Source organism: Aedes aegypti, chromosome 3, assembly GCF_002204515.2.
Source record: "Aedes aegypti strain LVP_AGWG chromosome 3, AaegL5.0 Primary Assembly, whole genome shotgun sequence".
Taxonomy (NCBI): domain Eukaryota; kingdom Metazoa; phylum Arthropoda; class Insecta; order Diptera; family Culicidae; genus Aedes; species Aedes aegypti.
In genome coordinates this window covers 89,826,955-89,847,860 of record NC_035109.1, presented here as the reverse complement: position 1 = coordinate 89,847,860, position 20,906 = coordinate 89,826,955, and the positions used below count along the sequence as shown (strand labels likewise).

The 20,906-nt window shown below is 38.8% G+C and overlaps 1 protein-coding gene and 1 long non-coding RNA gene across 4 annotated transcripts in view; one reads left to right on the top strand and one right to left on the bottom strand.

Annotated features, from left to right (window-relative positions):
- Positions 1-20,906, top strand: part of LOC110677676 — a 258,589-nt gene that overhangs the window by 103,042 nt on the left and 134,641 nt on the right. The gene's annotated exons all lie outside the window — the stretch shown is intronic.
- Positions 9,717-10,002, bottom strand: LOC110677677. Its single transcript, XR_002501123.1, has 2 exons — positions 9,842-10,002; positions 9,717-9,774 (listed from the first exon to the last, which is right to left on the bottom strand). It is a non-coding gene; the product is annotated as an uncharacterized LOC110677677 (long non-coding RNA).

Sequence of the window (20,906 nt, the reverse complement as noted above, 5' to 3'; positions counted from 1 at the left end):
TGAAACTGGCGAATGGAACCCTGGATTTTTTTTTTTTTTTTGTAGGTGTGGCCATTCTGGACACAAGGTAACCTGGAACCTGTTTCAGAACGAACTGGTACATATCATATTCCTCCAAGGATTTTTTCAGGGAACTTTTCGAGCAATTATTCCAGGAATTCCTTAAGAGATTTCTTCACGTACTCTTCAAACGTTTTCTCCTGATATTTCTAAAGAGCTACCTCTACAAATCTTTCCAGAGACTGCTCCAAGGATTCCACCAGGACAATCTCTACAAAAGTTCTTTGCTTTATCCAGGAATTCCTCCAGGGATCTTAAAGATTTTCTCCTGTTATTTATCCAGTGATTTCTACAGAAATTCCTTCAAGCATACTTGCAAAAAATTACCCAGGTAGGCCTCTCCAGATTCCTCTAGGAATTGTTCTGGAGATTCCTTCAGGGATTCCTCAAAAGATTCCACCAGTAATTTTCTCAGAAGTTTCGCCAGGAACTCCTGCAGTTATTCTACAAGAAATTACCTGAAGTTTTTCTCTTCAAGAGTTCTGCAAGGGATATCTCAAAGAAAATCGCTACATGATTCACTCCAAAAATGTATCTAAGTAATCCTTCCTGAGAATTCTTCGAGAAATTTTTCCAGAGATTCGTTGTTGACCTCCGTATATTCCTGAACAAGGATTAAATCAGAAATAACCCTATGAAAGCCTCCAGGGATTCCTCCAAGATTTGCCCCCCTGGAGCAATTGCTAAAGAAATTCTTTGACCAATCTCCGGAGGAATCTCTAGAAAATTTTATGAAAGATTCCTTAGAGTAATCTCTAGAAGAATATCTAGTAGAATTCCTTGAGGAATCCTTCCTGCAGGAGTCTCTGGACGAACACCCTAGGAAATCTCTTGAGGAATTTCTGAAGAAATCTCTGGAACAATTTTTAGAGGCACCCATGTAGATTTTTTGGAAAAATTCTTGAGGAACTTCCTGAAGAATTGGCTGGGTAAATCTCTGGAGGAATCCCTGTAAAGATTTTCCTGGAAGAACCTCCGGAGTAGTCTCTGGAGCAATTCCTGTAGGAATCTCTGAAGAATTACCTGGGTGATTTGCTGAATGAATTAACGAAAGGTTACCTGGGTTAATTGATGAAGGGATCTTTGCAGGATCTGGGTAAATAGTTGAAGGAATCCCTGGAGAATTTTTTAAAGTATTCGCCATTAAAGCTTCTGGAGGATGATTTCATTGCTAATCATTGGAGAAAGTCCTAGAGGAATTCTTGAAGGAATTCTAGGAGGAATTTTTAGAAGACCAGAACGAATCTCTGAAGAAATTTCTAAGGGGATTCCTGGAAGATTACCTGGAAAATGCCTTGGAGTAATTCACCTAGCGATTTTCCAGGAGCTATTCCTTGAAGAATTCTTGGGGGAATCCCTCCAAACATTTGTGAAGTAATTTCTCTTAGAACCGCTGGAGGAATTCCTGGTAGAGTTCGTGTAGAAATCCATGGAGCAATTTCTGAATAAAAATATTGAGAAATTCTTGAAGAGATTGTTCTAGTGTAACCCCAGGAGAAATACAGCTCTCCAATGATCCTTATAGAATTTCTCCTGGATAAATCCTTTAAGGAATCTCTGGAGGAATCTCTGAAAAAATATAAGGATAAATCGCTTGAAGAATTTCTGGAGGAATATCTGGAACGAATTTCTGGAAGATGTCTTGGAGAACTTGCTGACATGCCCCGTAAAAATTTTACTTAATCTATGAAAGATTCACTGAAGGCAGGAAGCTCCCTGCGAAATTTCTAGAAAAATTCTTTAGAGGAATTACAGCAGGAATACCTGCAGGAATTACTGAAGGTATTCCTGCAGCCATATCGTAGCTGGTGTCAAAAATCATAGTGATCAAAAGTTCTTCCCGGACGAATCACTGGTGATATCCCTAGTGGAATTCCTGAAGAAATCGTCGCAGAGGGTTCCGGATCATTCGGCCGAATGCCATTTGGCTGAACGCCATTTGGTCGAAGGTGTCATCTGGCCGAATGCCGTTTGGCCGAAATTGAAAACAATAGTGAACTACTCCATAATTGACGTTTCCTCCAAGGCTCAATCAAAAATTTATCTATAAGTGCATTGGGGAATCATTCCAGAGATTTCTCCTATATTGCCGACATGCCCAGCAAAAATTCTTTGAAAATGTGTCCAAAAAAGTTCTCAAATGCAGGAATATTTCACGGGATCTCTCCAGGACATTTTTGGGACATTATTGGTGAAATACCTGAAAAAATCCGGAAAATATCGCTAAAACAAATCCTACAGCAATTTCTGCTGCAACTTTTGTAGAAATTTGTGATGAATTCTTAAGAGGATGTCTGAAATACTCCCTTGTTTGTGAGGAAGTCTTGGAGGTTTTTTAGTTCAATTTCTAGCATGAGTATTGAAAACATAGTCATTCCCTGGATGAAATCCTGCAGGAATTCCAGGAGCCATTCCTTGACAAGCAATGATCGGCATAATTGCTGTAGTATTTGCTGGTTTTAAACCTTAAATGAAATATTGATTTGTACTTGTGACTATACTTACGAAATTATTTGAGAAATGGTTGGAAGAATGTGCATGAAATGATGGAGAAATTTTTAGATAGATTTTGGAAAAACTTTATGATGAATCACTGAATTAATTTACTGAGGAATTCCTGGAAATGTTCTTAGCATATGTCTAGGAACAATCCCTTGAAGAATTTAGATGTAATTCCTGAGATAAACCGCAGATGATTTTTTTTAAACAATCCGTATAAAAATGGCTGAAGAAATAACTGAAAAATATCGGCGCAGGAGCTCCTTGAGAAATTCTTCTACGGGAATGTTTTTTTTTTTTTGTTTCAGGAACACAACTCAGAAATACAATCTTGGGGATTTTTCTGGAAGAACGCCTCTGGGAATCTTTTGAAGATATGTGAAAAAATAATCAAAAAAAATCGTTGAATGAAATGCCTGATTAGGTATTTCTAATCAGAACTTAACAGCAAGAAGAACGAAAATAGTGATAAAAAGGCCATTTTGGTAAAAAACAGACTTCGAAAATCTTCCATTAAAAATAGAGACAGACCATGTCTCTATAGAGAAACAAGCTACCAGTTCTGGAACTCTCTAAGGAACAAGACTATGAACCATAAACACTTCTGGATACTAAATATTGCTAAAGAAAATAACACGAAATCTAAATTTTGTCTATGGCACAACGCACTGAGTAACAATATCAAACTAACCTAATACAGCAGTAAACGTTGAACATCAGCAGAATCCCCATTTTCGTTTATCAAAAACACACCTAATCCACGCATAAGCACTTCCCATCGCAATCATCGTACCGTCAAACCATTCATGAGCCTTTGCCCAAACCTCCTTGATAGCCTTATAGTTCTCGTCTTTCATCGTCACTTCGTCAAACTTTTTATTTATTTATTTATTTATTTATTTGATTACTTCCATCGGACATCATGGTCTTAATGAAATACTAATACTAACACAATAAAAAATGTAAACATAGTCAATTTATAAAACGTGTTCTGCTTAAGCGTTGTCTAAAAGTATTTGTCGTCAAGTTAAAATCAAATACACCATAAGCTTGTCGGAATTCATTGCAAATGGAATTTAACGGATCATTTGCTCCATAACCAGTATTCCTGGAAGCTATCTGGATCAGTTGCCTTGTCCGTAGTACGCGCTCTGGAGCATAAAATTGCACATGTTGAAGCAAAGCAGGACAATCAACCTCCGTACGAACAATTTTCGATCCATAAACAGCTCGGCTATTTTTGCGCCGGACGTGCAGCGGTTCCAGTCCCAGCAATCTGCAACGATGGTCGTAAGGAGGCAAGTTCAACGGATCACGCCACGGTAGATCCCTCAAAGCATGTCTCACAAACTTACGCTGAACTGCTTCTATTCTGGTTATCCACACTGCCTCATAAGGTGACCATACTATAGAAGCAAATTCTAAAATGGATCTAACCAGAGAACAGTACAAGGAACGCAGACACATCGGGTCGTTGAATTCTTTTGTAATTTTTAAGATGAAGCCCAGTTGACGGTTCGCCTTGTCAATGATAGTGGCATAATGCAGTTTAAATGTCAATCTGTAATCCAACAAAACGCCCAGATCTTTGACCTTGTCCACACGTTCGAGTTCCTGACCATTTATATTGTAATCGTACAAAATTGGTGATTTACAGCGACGGTATGAAATCACACAGCATTTGGAAACGCTAACAGCCAGGAAATTCATGGTACACCAGCGTGCGAACTGGTTCAATAGCTCCTGGAGGTCTCTGCAGTCCGCTTCAGTTCTCACGACGAGGAAAATTTTTAGGTCGTCTGCGTAGATTAACAAACCGCCATTTGCAAGAACGATAGTCACATCATTGAAGAACAGCGAAAACAATAAGGGTCCCAGGTTGCTGCCCTGCGGTACCCCAGATGCAGGGTGAAAAGGATGCGATACAGTAGATCCAACCTTCACACAGAGACTCCTGTTTCTAAGGTACGATTGCAGCCAATTACACATTCGTGTTGAAACACCGAGTCGGAGTAATTTCGCCAACAGAATCTCGTGGTTCACAGTGTCAAAGGCAGCGTTGATATCCGTGTAAACAGCGTCTATTTGCGCTCCATTATCCATGGACCTAATGCAGGTCGAAGTAAAATCAACCAAGTTACTTTCTACCGACCGCCTAGGGAAGAAGCCGTGTTGAGCCTCACTAATATAGCAACAGAACGAGCTGAACATTACTTTATTAACAATGGTTTCCAAGCATTTCGCACCTGCTGAAAGGGATGTTATTCCACGGTAGTTGGCAAAATCGGTCTTATCGCCCTTCTTGAATACCGGCCGCATGTAGGATGTTTTCCAAGCAGTTGGAAACAGTTGCGATTGCAGCGATTTGTTAAAAATGCTTACCAATGGAGCCACCAAAGAAGCACCGCATTTTCTAAAGATGCAGGATGGAATACCATCAGGTCCAGGGCAATTCGATAATTTAAGCTTCTGTAATGCAGCATAAACCATTGATTCATTGACATGAAAGATATCAAGGTCAACAACGTCACGTGGCACTATACAAGTGGCAGCTTCAGTATCCTGAACAGTAGGAATGCGGCCAACGAAAACGCTTGAAAACTGCTGTGCAAAAAGCGCACACTTTTCATCTTGACTGCTTGTGAAAACATCTCCTCGGTGCATTGTTGTTGGAAGGCCGTGCTCTTTCCGTTTTGAGTTGACAAAGTTCCAAAAACTCTTCGGATTCCGACGAAGATCATTCTGCTTCCTGGAGACATAATTTTTGTACAGAAAGCGATTGTATCCACGGTATATACGACTAGCCTCGTCCAACTGTCGTTTGAAATGTGCACATTTTTGACGATTGTATTGTTGAAGCAATTTATCACGTCGACGTCGGAGGACACCAAGATGTCGGTTAGACCAAGCCGGTTTTCTTGGCGGTCTGTTCAGCGGAACTGTTTCAGCAATGTAATTATGAATAATGGCATTAAAGCATGTTACTGCACTGTCTACATCAGAGCACTGGTGTACTTCGGACCAATCAACTTGGGAAAGAAGACTGTTTAGTGCATCAAAATTACAACGACGGAAGTCTCGTTCCGAAAGGTCGATGTCCTCGTAGAACGTCATTGATGATGGTATTTGCACGGAGAAATCAAGAGCAGGATGATATCGATCAAGTGGGACAACATGTTCTGTCGCTGGAGTTGCAAGTACACTTTTTTTACTGGAGTCATCGCTAAACACAAGGTCCAACACGCGGCCACTGGAATTACGGATCGAATTACGTTGTCGCAAGCCTTGGAATGCCATGTTGTCGAGAAGAATTTGACTTGCCGATGAAATGTGGGAGTTTAGTGCATCAACGATAGCGTAACCGTTGCTCAATAGCCATGCCAAACGGGGTTGGTTGAAATCACCAAAAACTACAAGCGGACTTGCATCGCTGCGTGAACTGCAGACCTCGGAAATAACATCGAGATGAAGTTGCATAAAAGTTCCGTCTTGACTTTTGTCAGGAGGAATGTACAAAGCACCAATAAAAATATCAGTCACTTGAGTCGACATTTTAACCCACAGTTGTTCAATATTAGCTCGAGTAGAAACAACTGTTTTGATGTGGTGTCACAGTCTCTCACTTTGCATAGCTAAACAACTACCGTAAACCTCTTCGTTCCACATGGCCTCCATTTCGGTCCTCAGTTTTTCCCCACGGTTCTCGTCAGGGCATCTCGAGAACGAGACGAGCATCGGCTGATGAAGGTGCGATATTCTCTTGTCAGAGTCGGGCCTCACTGAGATCCGGATTCTGGGGATATCTTTGTGTTCTTAAAGCTGGCTTGGGATGTGCCTTCGTCGACCTTCCCGTTCTTTTGGTTTACTTTTTGTGTTTCGTTGAAAAACTGTAGTTCTACTCAAATGTTTGATGGAAAGTAATACTTCAAGAACAAGCATACCAATTCATTGGAACTAGAATCATTTCAACTCTCCAGCATTCAATATCAGCTGTCTACTCAATTACTCTGACACTCTCACATCACTTCTAGGTGAATTAATCAGAGCATTTATTTTTTACTCAAATCCGGCCACACTAAAGCCATCTGGCGGGAGCCCGAAAGGAAGTTAGCTTCGTTTCGACTAAATGGGAACCTGCATTCCCTTTCCTGAAAGCTACGAAACGAATGGCATGGCCATTGTTTTCGGAGGGCCCTTTTTGTCCGGCGACGTCTTTACTTCTCCATCCCACAGTGTGCTCGGTGATGGTGGTGGTTTGCATTGTCATTCAATCTGCCCTCTGCTCTTGAAAATAGTTGGCAAGGCTGTTCTTCAGTCACCGTAATGGCACACTATGGCAGCTTGGTCTGGCACTTCCACTTTACGACGGGTTTCCTGCCATGGGCGTAGACGGTGCTTCGAAGTGAGCAGGAACTAGGAACTAGGAAATAGATTGATTCTGAGACAGACTTCAAAATATTGATCATAACGAAATTTTTTATGAATAAGCTATGAATTTTCAAACAATATATTGGCTAGTGTTATTTGAATTTATTTGCCGCCAACAATGCCCTTCTCTGGCTACGCCCATGTTCCCAACACAACACCGAAAGGGACGTGCCCTGAAACCACACGTAGTAATGTATTGGCTGAGATAGTGGCAAGAGTAATGGCTGCACTAATCCACCTAGAAGGGAGGGGCTTAAGGAAGGCAGTGGTATTTCCAGCAGCAGTGCCAGATGCCAAATCAGTGCAACGGAAAACATCCGTATGAATGTATGTGTGCAGGTACGGCAAGTGCAAAGAAATGATGTTTATTTTGTGGAGCTGCTTTTTTCGCCGCTGCTGACAATTCTTGTTTGCGTTCTGCATCCATCCGGGGAGCAAGACTTGGGCAAACGCCATACCACAATGCCACATGCTCCATTAGTAGAAGGGTAGCAGCTATAAGATGAAAGGAGCAGCATGGTCAATAGAGAGGTGAGAAGCTCGTTTTACGCTGGTAGTACACACAGTACACCCTGATAAAAAAATAAAAATACGATAGACTTTATTGTAGTGATATCGTATTTTCCAAGAGGTTTATAAAAGAACGAAACGAATATTCTGCAATTTACGTAGGTACCATCTATTGTATTATATTGTACCATGCAATTAACTTTCAATGGAATTTTTACAATAAAAGCGTGGGTAGTTGTGTATCTTTACAATTGAGTTTCGAAATATTTATACCAAAACAATATAATTTTTGGTAAATTTAGGTATTGGATGGTTTCCAAGTCATTGTGCATATAAAACATTAAAATTTATTGTTTTATTTATAGTGTTTCCACAAGTTTGTTTCAAATTATCATAAGTTGTACGATTTTTATACAATTCTTACTATTAAATTAATTTTTTGTCCGGGTACGGTGACGAGGATGCAATTTTGTTGATTCGCAAGAATGGCGACAACACATTGTCGACTTCTTTTTTCTGTCTGTACAAAAGAAAGTAGTGGCAAACATGCAAGTCTGCAAACGGAGATGACATTCTGAGGCGGTACCTAATGTAGAGCAAACGGGAATATGTGCATTTGTGGTAAGCACGACAGAGTCGTTCGCGGAAATGGGATTGCGGTGGATAGAAATTATCTTGTTGTACAAAGTGGGTATGAATGCATCGCAAGGTGAATTTTCTTGCAAAGGACCACTTCCGGAAATGAGCTCTGCTGTTATGAGTACATTTCGTGTTAATGGAATGGCAGAAACATTCAATGTGAATATTTGAACCGCTTGGTTCGATAATATTTTTAAAGTACAAGAAATATGTTCAAGATTCGTATTTCACATATTTGGCTGGCTCGTTTGATATTATTATTATTTAGTTGGTATTACATCAATTAATTTGATAAAACCTCGGGCTCTGTCGCGCTCGGTTCCGCCTATCAGCATGTACTTTGTTTTTGACGCTTTCACCATCACACACTGTAGCCGTCGCTGAAAAAACGTGATCGAAATTGTTTTGACCTTGAAAACATGATTTTAGTACTATAGTGTCTTCGGGAAAGTTTTTCCATAAAATAATCGCTATTTTATGAAAGTGTCAGTTTGGTGATTAATCCACCTATAAGTGAGAACGAAATTTTATTTTTCGTATTTATGAATTTAAAAATAAACTTTATTCGGGAAAGTTGTAGATAATATTAGAAGAAACAACTTTGCTGAAGACACCGTATGCATATTTTTTGATTTTCATGTACATTTGTGGATTTTTTTGTGGAACGCCCCTAAAAATCACTTTTTTCATCATAACTTGGTTGGATGATTTTGTACAATTTTCGATTGTTCTAGTGTTATTTATTACTTGCAAAAACGCATAACTTTCTCCAAAAGAGCATATTTTTATCTCTCATACTTTTCGAGTTATTGAAGGTTTTATATAAAATTTTGCACCTTTTTGACACTAAAAATCATTTGGACGCGCACATTTCCGCAGTCTGAAACATGTTCATCCAATGGTTTGAAACTAATACTATGAAATGCAGAGAAAGCCGCTTTTAGCCTGACGATCAAAAGAAAGTCTGAAAAAATGTTTACTTACATGCAGATATAATTTACACTTATTCACTACACCCTATATTGGCTTAACTTGAATATCTGACATCACTGTATCGAATTTTATGCAATAAAGTCAACAATATAATCAATCAACAAAAGGTCGGAATAATCTATTCAGACAAGTTTATCACAGACAAACAGACAACATATCCAACACACTTTTCGTCGTTCACCTTTCCAACGTTAGCTGTTTATTTTTTGCAAAAAAAACACTTATTGCTATTTTTTCTGCAGGAAGTCTCAGTCCTTTCTTGAGAATTTTTTGGAGCTCGCAGCAAAAACTAAAATGTATAGTATAACTATGAAACATTTATTTTTTCCTTTAAAATTCATATGCAATCCATAAATCAGTACATATTAATGTTTAAGATTATCATCATTATTTTTAGCTCCGCTATCACTGGTTTGTTTGTTATCTTTTTTAACCAAAAGATTTTCCCATCCTGATAAGGAAACACTTTTTTCTCGGGAATGCTCTAATAGATGTAATCACAGGATTTGATGTCGCCAACAAACAGTGTAATAATTCTTAGTCAGTATCAATTCTGGAGATCCTCCCTGCAATTCTTAATATCCTTGTTACATCCTCTTGAGCCTCTTCGGTCAACTGTCCAATAGAGACCAAGAAAGAAATTACCTCACTAGTATTAAAGGGACGAATGACCTTCGGGTTAAAGTCCCTCTCAAACAACAACAACAATTACCTCACTTCCTCGTATAAGGATTCAGTGTACAAAGCGTTGAGCAAATTTCTCCATAGCATCGATGTTACTGAATCGATTCACATTTGAACTGTCGAATCTATTTATCGATTTAATCGAATCCTTTGCATCTATATATTTGAATTGAAATTTATTAAGTTTGGGATGGGATCAAATGAATTAGCAGTCGACACCAACATCTTTCAATAAAATCAGTTTTCATATTCGATACAACAAATTCACTAATTAAAAATTTAGTTTCTCTCCCATCAATTCATTAAGAAACATTTATCGATTTCTACAAAATAAATCGAATCAAAAACTCGAATTAAGAAAATCAATTCATTCGATTCTAGATGCTCCAAACATCGATTCAAAATATCGATTAATCGTAATGACAACTTAAATATTCGAAATATCAATTTAAACTCAGCCAAAGCTAGTACGGATGCTGATATTGGGTGCCACTCATATAAACCAAAAAGCAATTAAACAGTTTGAACTGCATACTTACCGATTTTCTCGCATTAAAAAATATTTACACAATTATGAAGAAACAATCCACAATCGCCTTCGTGTACTGCCGTTCTACGCATATTTGGCTCGCAGCTCATAAGGTTTACATAGAAAATGGGACAAGTAGGTGTAGATGAGCAGTGTAAGCAGGTTGTAATTTATTAATGGTCCCTTTTATACATGGGTTCGATCACCACAAATGAACAAATTCAACAAAATGTTATCATAGAAAAATGTATGAACATATTTTGTTACATGATCTTTAATATGATCATCTTAAGATTTCAGTAATTCCGCTGTTTTATTTTGTATGATGCTGATAAATAACCTTCGCCAATCGTATCATCAATCAAGCGGTTCTGGTGATGGCAAATCACATGACACGATAACTATTACTTATATTCTAAAATATTTCAACAAATGTATATTTTTTCATTCTCCACAAATTATCAACTATTTATTGTAAAATGCATAAATGTTATAATTGTGAATAAAACTAAAATATAGGGATTTCTTATGAACAAACGAAAACTATAACATATTTTATTGGTTTAGTGGGAAAAAATTTCATTATCGGTATTTTACTAGTACTACCGATGAATCTATGACAAAAGGTTGAAAGGCAAAAGGTCGAAAGGACAAAAGGTCGAAGAACAAAAAAGAAGGGACAAAAGGTCGAAAATCTTTTTTCAAAGAAGGAAAAATTTCTCACCAAGCAAATCATTTTCGACCTTTTGTCCTTTCGACTTTTTGTCTTTCGACCTTTTGTCCCCTCGACGTTTTGTCTTTCGACCTTTTGTCCATGAACCCTACCGATTCTGATCGATGGAGTACCGTTGAATCGGTATTCAGCAAAAGTAGTCGGAGCCGGAATCCCTAATTGACCACCTACTTCATAAATGAAACTAACGTTAGAAAAGTGAACGATGAAAAGAGTGTATGATATTTAGTCTGTTTGTCTGTGGTAAACCTGTCTGAACAGATTATTCCGATCTGTTGTTGATTGATGTCACTGTTGATTTGATTGCATAAAATTCGATACAGTGATGCCAGATATTCAAGTTAAGCCAATATAGGGTGTAGTGAATAAGTGTAAATTATATCTGCATGTAAGTAAACATTTTTTCAGACTTTTTTTGACCGTCAGGCTAAAGAAGGCTAAAAACGGCTTTCTCTGCATTTCATAGTATTAGTTTCAAACCATTGGATGAACATGTTTCAGACTGCGGAAATGTGCGCGTCCAAATGATTTTTAGTGTCAAAAAGGTGCAAAATTTTATATAAAACCTTCAATAACTCGAAAAGTATGAGAGATAAAAATATACTCTTTTGGAGAAAGTTATGCGTTTTTGCAAGTAACAAATAACACTAGAACAATTGAAAATTGTACAAAATCATCCAACCAAGTTATGATGAAAAAAGAGATTTTTAGGGGTGTTCCACAAAAAACTCCACAAATGTACATGAAAATCAAAAAATATGCAAACGGTGTCTTCAGCAAAGTTGTTTCTTCTAATATTACCTACAACTTTCCCGAATAAAGTTTATTTTTAAATTCATAAGGCTGATACAAATATTAATTTTCTTTTATGTCCGAGACCACTTGGACGGTACGAGGGGGGGGATAAAAATAAATAAGGAACAAAAAAATAAAAATTAAAAAAAAAGTTATTTTTCGAATTTTTATTTTTAACGATAGTTGTTAAGCTTTTTCCAATCGTCATCTGGATCATTATTTTACCTGGGTTTTACTCTAAAAATTAAAAAAAAAACCTAACTGATTGTCAAAAAAATGATGAATCTTTTTTTTTCTCCCCTTCAAAATTTTCGGATTTTTGAAGGGGGGGGGGTGACATAAAAGAAAATTAATATTTGTATCAGCCTAAATACGAAAAATAAAATTTCGTTCTCACTTATAGGTGGATTAATCACCAAACTGACACTTTCATAAAATAGCGATTATTTTATGGAAAAACTTTCCCGAAGACACTATAGTACTAAAATCATGTTTTCAAGGTCAAAACAATTTCGATCACGTTTTTTCAGCGGCGGCTACAGTGTGCATCAAGCCGACTTTTGTCGCTTCACGTTTCAGGCGGGTGTACAGGTCTGCCACCGTTCCAAATGTTCTGCCGACAATATCCATATCATCCGCGAAGCAAACAAATTGTGTGGATCTTGTGAAAATCGTACCTCGGTTATTGAACCCGGCTCTCCGCATGACACCTTCTAGCGCGATGTTGAACAGCAGGCACAAAAGTCCATCACCCTGTCGAAGTCCCCGGCGGGATTCGAACGAACTGGAATGTTCACCCGAAATCTTCACGCTATTCTGCACACCGTCCATCGTTGCTCTTATTAGTCTTGTGAGCTTCCCGGGAAAGCTGTACTCGTCCATGATTTTCCATAGCTCTTCGCGGTCGATGCTATCATAAGCCGCTTTGAAATCGATGAACAAGTGATGCGTTGGGACTTGGTATTCACGGCATTTCTGGAGGGTTTCACTGTACGATTTGGTCCGTTGTCGAGCGGCCGTTGATGAAACCAGCTTGATAACTTCCCACAAACTCATTTGTTGTTGGTGAAAGACGACGGAAGATAATCTGGGATAGCACTTTGTAGGCGGCATTCAGGATAGTGATCGCACGATAGTTTTCACATTCCAGTTTGTCGCCCTTCTTGTAGATGGGGCATATGACTCCTTGCTTCCACTCCTCCGGCAGCTGTTCCGTTTCCCAGATTCTGACAATCAGCCGGTGCAGACAGACTGCCAACCTCTCCGGGCCCATTTTGATGAGTTCAGCTCCAATACCATCCTTACCAGCGGCCTTGTTATTCTTCAGCTGGTTGATGGCATCCTTAATTTCCCTCAATGTGAGGGCAGGTTGGTTTCCTTCATCCGCCGTGCTGACGTAGCCACTTCCTCCGCTGTCGTGACCCTCGACGCCTATGTTCTCCGTGCCATTTAGGTGTTCATCGTAGTGCTGCCTCCACCTTTCAATCACCTCACGTCCGTCCGTCAAGTTGCTTCCGTTCTTATCCCTACACATTTCGGCTCGCGGCACGAAGCCTTTTCGGGATGCGTTAAGCTTCTCGTAGAACTTTCGCGTTTCTTGTGAACGATGCAGCTGTTCCATTTCTTCACATCCCGCTTCTTCCAGGCGGCGCTTTTTGTCCCGGAATAGGCGGGTTTGCTGCTTTCGTTTTCTTTTATATCGCTCCACGTTTTGTCGCGTTCCTTGCTGCAGCATTGCAGCCCGCGCTGCATCCTTCTCCTCCAAAACCTGCCTGCATTCATCGTCGAAACAATCGTCACATGTCCTCCTTTCCACATACCCGACGATGCTCTCGGCTGCGTTGTTGATGGCTGCTTTTATGTTGCTCCAGCAGTCCTCAAGAGGGGCTTCGTCAAACTCGCCCTCTTCCGGCAACGCTACCTCGAGATGCTGCGCGTATGCGGCAGCGACGTTCGGTTGGGCCAGTCGCGCTAGGTTATACCGAGGCGGGCGTCGATACCGTACATTGTTAATGACGGATAGTTTTTGGCGCAGTTTCACCATCACCAGGTAGTGGTCGGAGTCAATGTTAGCGCCACGATAGGTTCTGACGTCAGTTATATCGGAGAAGTGCCGTCCATCGATCAAAACGTGGTCGATTTGTGATTCCGTCTGCAGTGGTGATCTCCAGGTGTATCGATACGGGAGGCTGTAGCTTTTTTGGAGATCATTTTTCTATGCTATTTTTGCGTCAACCTCAGCTGCTTTTTTAAAGCCATGTGTTGTGTTTTCGACGTCCAGAATAATATGAATATTTCTTAAGACAAAAACCTTCAATATTCCTGTATCATTCTCATAGATGTACTCAGTATTCATCATTGATAAGTTTTGCTCTGGAATTCTGCCAATTTCCATTAGAATCCACTTTCCGGTTCTCTGTCTTTGTCCATCAGAGACCATTTTTTCACGGATTTCTGTCTATTTCCATCAGAAACCGTTTGCCTTTCATCTCCGCCCATGTCCGTCGAAGACTATACTTTTTTATTCCATCAATATTTCTTTAGATGTTCACTTCATAGAACCTTTTCAAGTTGTTCGAAAATTTCAAATTATCTCGTGTCTACCGGCTACGCCATTGTAGTAACTTGAAAATAGTTTTCCTAACAGCGGCTTTACGAACCAAGATTAAAGTAATAACTGACAATGGACCGATGCACGAGTTCACTATTTGACATTTTAGCGGTGCCGTGTTATTTACGTGACCATGGCAACGAGTGAATTCGGCACCGCTCAAACGGCAAATTAGTGAACTCGTGCATTGGTCCTTTGGTTTCAATGGATCAATGCACGAGTTCACTTTTTGACGTTTGAGCGGTGCCGTGTTATTTATGTGGTCATGGTAACGAGTGAATTTGGCACCGCTTAAACGTCAAAATAGTGAACTTGTGCACGATAATGCACGAGTTCATACAGACATTTCTCTAAGCCTGCTTGTTGCCTGAATGTATAATTCATCAACACTACATTACTTCCTCACACGATGGAAAATCACCCGATGAGGGAGAAACAGCGATCCGAAAATGAAACACGAGCGAATGAAGCGTCCGAACGGTTGTTCGTGTTTATTCGCAGATTCTGTTTTGATGCTTACGAAAATTCATCGTGCCTCGCGTTTCCGATCGATGTTCAGCAACATTGGTCATAAGCAACAAAATATGCTTCTTTTCTTCAAGATGTATGGAAAAAGTTTGTGAACTCCAATAGTTTTCGGCAAAACGCGACATTCTCCTTTCTTGGCGATTTCGAAGGAAACATCGATTTCTCCAATGGAGCTCAAGATCTCCTGCCTAAATCCTCCAAATTCGGAACAATTTTCCACGATGGACCGGTGCACGAGTTCACTAGTTGACGTTTGAGTGGTGCCGTGCCGTCATATTAGTGAACTCGTGCATGGACCGATGCACGAGTTCACTGATTTGACGTTTGAGCGGTGCCGAATTCACTAGTTTTCATGGTGACGTAAATAACACGGCACCGCTAAAACGTTAAACAGTGAACCCGTGCATAGGTCCATTGACTTATCTATTAATGATTTCCATGAGCTGACCGGAATTCGAATCAAAGTGTCCGGAATATGTGGCAAAAGTGAGGAAGTTTCCGGAATAAGAATCATTTAAAGAACACACATTTCAATTTATTTAAAATTATTCAAGTTGCGAAGGTGTATTCTTTACCCACCATTCGAAAGTTAATGGTTTCTGACGCTCGATAAATCATACGGAATGATTTATTTAGTATGCTATTTGCTGAGTTATAGTTCTCTAAGGCCTTAAGTGTCCGTAGTATGAATCAAAACGGTATTGCACCCTTGTAAGAAAGCTCGCATTCCGGAAAAACGTCCTTTCTCCTATTTTTGCCACGTTTAGTGATAGCACTGATCAAACTTATTCGTTCGTTTCTTGAAGTCTGAAGGACCACCGCCAGCTAAAGACCTTATTAGATTTTGATTGTGTTATCATGTCTCAACACCGACAGTAATATTGAATCATCCTATGCATGTTAACATAAATAACTCAATTATGAATACATTTCCGACTTCTCCCTGTAGAGTGATACACCTGACTTAAATTTCATTTTGATTTACCGTAAATTCAATTATAGATGTGGTCATGACTTCCGATCAATCCGACATGACTGAATAATATCAAATGTTATGGAAATTGGTCCTCAGTGGCCAGCCCCGATTGCAGCGTCACATTGAAATCTATATTCATCGCCTCATCTATGGATGTGCTGACTACTCGGCATGTTGTTTGCTCTCAACAACTGGGAGTTTATCCTGCTCGAATCATGCACTGTATATCAACGACCAACGTTCAAAAAGTGACCGAACGTGAGCTGCAAATTGAATCGCTGCCATGTGTCAATCTCTACTAGAGCTATTCGACCGGAGATCATCTCTCATCGTGAAAACAGGCTGCATTGTGAAGGACGTGCTTGGGATGAGGGTTCTTTGGGCGTTGTTTGTTTAGAATTCAACGTAGTGGTGGCCCTTCAGGGACACGATGGACATAACCATAGACATATAAATAGGAGAGTGAAGTGATTTTGTAGATGCTAATAAATACAAGCTATTTATTACTTTGGTGTCACATATGGAGCAGTATCCAAACATTTAGAAATTTCAAAATCTTTTTTTGGTCGTGTAAAATTTTAATAAACTTTTGTAGAAGAAACGGGGGAAGATTTGATTCCTACACAAAAATGTGTATCTTTTGTCTGATATATCATTTCTATATTAACTGTAAGAATAAGGAAATCCATCAAAGGATACCAAGCATAGTTGGAATTAAGTAATATATTACTATTTTAGATTTTTTTTTTCACTAACCAATAATTATTAATTATTCATTGTAAAATAATCAGATGGACGATAATGAATTTAGGTTAAGTAGACTTCAAAGTTTACTAACCAATCATGATTCAGGGAAATAATGATTATGACTGCATTTGAAGAGGTAAACATAAGTAAGTAGAAACAAAAAAAACAGTTTGAGATAGAGAACAAAAATTTCCAAACATAGCCTTCGGGAAACAACCCACTGTCAAATCGATTGATCAGCTTCTTGGACCGTATTTTTTGTCGCCATCAAACGGAAAAGGGACCCACCCAAAAGAAAAGTGTCCCACAGCTTTCGAAACGGGTCATTAGGTTAAAATTATCGGTGACTTTCCGGTTGAATGGGTATTTGTAGAAAGATTCCATCCGTTCCGCATCGTATTTTTTTTTTTTTTTGGGAACTTTTTCACTTTGTGATCTTCTTGGACCGGTTGGCGCCCACCAGTCCACGACACGAAAACGGCCCACCCACAACAACTGTCTCATTAGAGGACCACTTTGGCTTATTGACCTTCGGATCTCATTTAGCCTGAGTCATCCGAGGTGGGTGGGGTACCGAAATAAAAACTTAGAACCGGCGAGCCGTAGCGCACCGGAAGCAAGGTAAAAATATGCTAATTAAACTTCTCAGAGGACGATGGGTTCGTTTGGGCTGGTCGTTGTCGAGTACCCTGTTTGTTTTGTGTTAGGGGAGTACGTGAGATGAACTGTGCAAAAATTGATGCTCGAGAGGATAAAAAATGAGCATTTGGTTGAAAATGTGAAAAAGTTGACTCCTTGGCAAAAATAAATAAATTGTGATATCATGCATTATCAAATACACATCAGACCCATCGTATATATTGTGTAAAACAATTCTGAGTACCGTAATCTGGGGTAACATTGATCATTTTTTTTAGTTTTTCTTTAAATTTTCATTTCACAATACAAATGTTACAAGTTTCATATTTTTAAAACAAGTACTGGCACCCACCGCTCCTAACTATGTGCTTTATTTTGTTTTTCGAAAGATTTAAACATGTTTAAATAAATGTTTTAAGTGATTTTTTGATTCAGCTGATATGGGGTAACATTGATCACCCAAGTAAACAACGTTCGCTAATATTGGAAATGTCGTTACTTACTAAAATCAGGGTCCCTGAAGCCGAATATGAAGACCAAACTCTTACAAGTCATTTACTTTTTGAGTTATTTCAAAATTAAAAACACCTTGAACCGCGGAATATGCCTAAAAGTAGGCAATTTCCTCAGGAAATTCTACATTCGTAATAGTAATTAGTTAATGTTGCCTAATTTAATAAACTTATGAAAGATTTGACAACGGAATCGTTTTCGGCGATGCCATTTTTAGTAACACCCGCATTTTTCTTGATCACATCGTCTGCAGAACTCAGGTGAGACATGCATTTTCGGTAGTGTCAGTGAAAATGATAGAAATCATTGTTTCAAAAAGTTGACAAATTTGCGCATGAACTAAACGCAATTTTGGCAAAAACCTTAATTATCATTAGCTTATGAATATACGAAAGAGAGGCACCATTCATGGTTCGAAAATGTTTCATCAATAAATCTTTATTTGAACGTTTAACAAGATGAGTCATCCCGATCAATGTTACCCCGCTGATCAATGTTACCCCGGATTACGGTACATTAAACATAACTAAACTTAACATAATTATAGAAGCATAGCATAACATAGCACAGCATAGATTGATTGTTACTTCGTGTTTGATCGGAACTGATAAGAATTGTACTTCGATCCTAGCGAAGCAGGGTCAATAGGGATGGGGGAGGAGTGTTAGTAATAAAAATGACATTTTAGCGTGTCTCAAGAATCAAATTATGTGTCTCTGGTAGATTTGTGTTGCTGAATATAATGCCATTCTCCAGCACGTCACAACTTCCACGCAAGTTGACTGAAATAGTCAAATTTCTCATTTTCAACACCCAATATCTCGAAAACTAGACATGCTACGAAATTTTTGAAAACGGCATTGGTTTCAGCAACCCCTTTTGAAATAAATAGAGGAATTTTGATGTTTGAGACAAAAACGTGTTCAACAGTGTTTTTGTTATATAAAGAGACCGAGAATATCTCGGCATCTCATACAAAAAACAAGTTTTGCATTCTTGTTTCGCGGTAAAACTTATATTGGTAGAATATTGAAACAGAAGCTAAAACACTATTCAATCTTCTTAACTTATATCGACTTTCATAATTTCAAATGATGTCCTGCCATTTGGCAGAATGCCGTTTGGCCAAATTACGAACAAAAAAATCAAATGGCTACAACGCTATGGGTAAGATTCATAGGTGTTGCCCAGTAATTGATCATCTAATTAATTTATTGACTTTGAAGCCAAAACTCCAATTTTCAAGAGCACAAATCTAAAGAGTCGAATATCCGTTTGAGATGATAACTTGATCGATTGGTCACCACCAGTGAAGTGTAACTATTAAAATCACCAATTTCAAAAAGGTTAATCAGGCATTTTAAAACCGGTAAGCATGTTCAAATGTTTCCAATAACACATTGCACTCACATGCCGTCAAAATATTTCACAATTGACCGATTTTTCATAGGCTCAAGCGGTATAAGGCAACGCTTCGGTCCTTATTGGACCTTTATCAAGGACTCGAAGTTTTATGTTGTTTTATGTTTTATGTTGTTTTTTGTCTGAGTTTTTATCGTGGAATAATAAGTTTGTACTTACATTACAGCACTAGAGTTTTAAACTTATCTCAAAATTTCTCCATAGTAACCATTAAAACACCACCTAGAAAGCTGAAAATTTCACAGTACACTATTTTTATGGTAAGGATGGTAAGGAACATATGGGAGATTGGCTTCTCAAACATTTTTAACATTTCAGTCATCGCGCTGTTGTATTTTGTACAACAGTGGTGAAAAAACCTCGCTTATCGAACACAGCATTAGCGTGGTGGTTCTGACGGTGAAAAATCGCGCGACGACTGAAGGGTTAAATTTTGAATCGCCATATGCGACATATAGGGGGACATGGGGCAAGAAGGACACCCGGGGCAAGAGTGCCACCTCTAATTTCACGTAGTTCAAATCAATTTTTCGATGTTTAACGCAGGATAAGTATAAATTGAGTACTAATTGAGGGTTGTGTAAATATTACAGTTAAGCATAGCATAGCATAGCATAGACTGACTGTACATGTCAATGGTTGCTACTCCGTGATTGATCGGAACTGGTAAGAATTGCACTACGATACAAATGAATAAGGGATGGGAGTTTCCGCTTACTCTCGAAGTGCAATTTTAGCAGATCTAATATTATTGATCAATAACGGCGCCGGCCAAGTCCTTACAGTCAGTTGGGATGGGGAAGGAATGTTAGGGTGTAATGATTGTTGCTTCTAGAGACCGAGAATACCTCTGCATCTCCACAATCACCACGGGAAGGGTGTTTATTAGTGAGGGAGGAAAAGATCTGGGAGTCACCTCTGGTCGGTGATGCGATCCATGGACAAGGGGGAAATATACGACTTATATTAAAAGCTAGTTTTGTATTTTTGTCTCGAGAAGTTTTTGGTTTTTGGAAACTTTAAAAAATACGTCAACATCTATAATGTCGAACAATTCAAAAGACGTTTTTATTAATGACGAAAACTGAAAATTACATGTATAAATTTTAAATTATATGAAACAGGAATAATGCCAACACTTGTAGTGACGAACCATACATAGTTTGTTTGAAAATGATATATGAGTATTACTGTGCATTTTGTCTCGATATGGTAGAAGTTTTAAAAAATACGTCAACATTCACAATGTCGAACAATTCAAAAGATAACTTTCAATAATGTCAAAAAGAGAAAAATATATGTATATTGAAATTGTATAAGAAAATAGCATAATGCCGACACTTATAGTGACGAACCATACAAAGTTTGTTTTAATATTACATAAAAGTTACGCTTTCAAGAAAAAATGTGTTATCATAAGCATGAAACAAACTCACCAGTTGGTAATCCATTCTCGACTGAACACAAAACTGACACTGACAGCAAAACTTCTTGGCGTTCCGAAAACAAACCGTCTTGCTTGGGCCTTCCCAAATACCTACCCAGCAAGACGCTCCGAACAGGGGAAAAAAATTCTCCGGCGACGAAAACGAAAACGCGC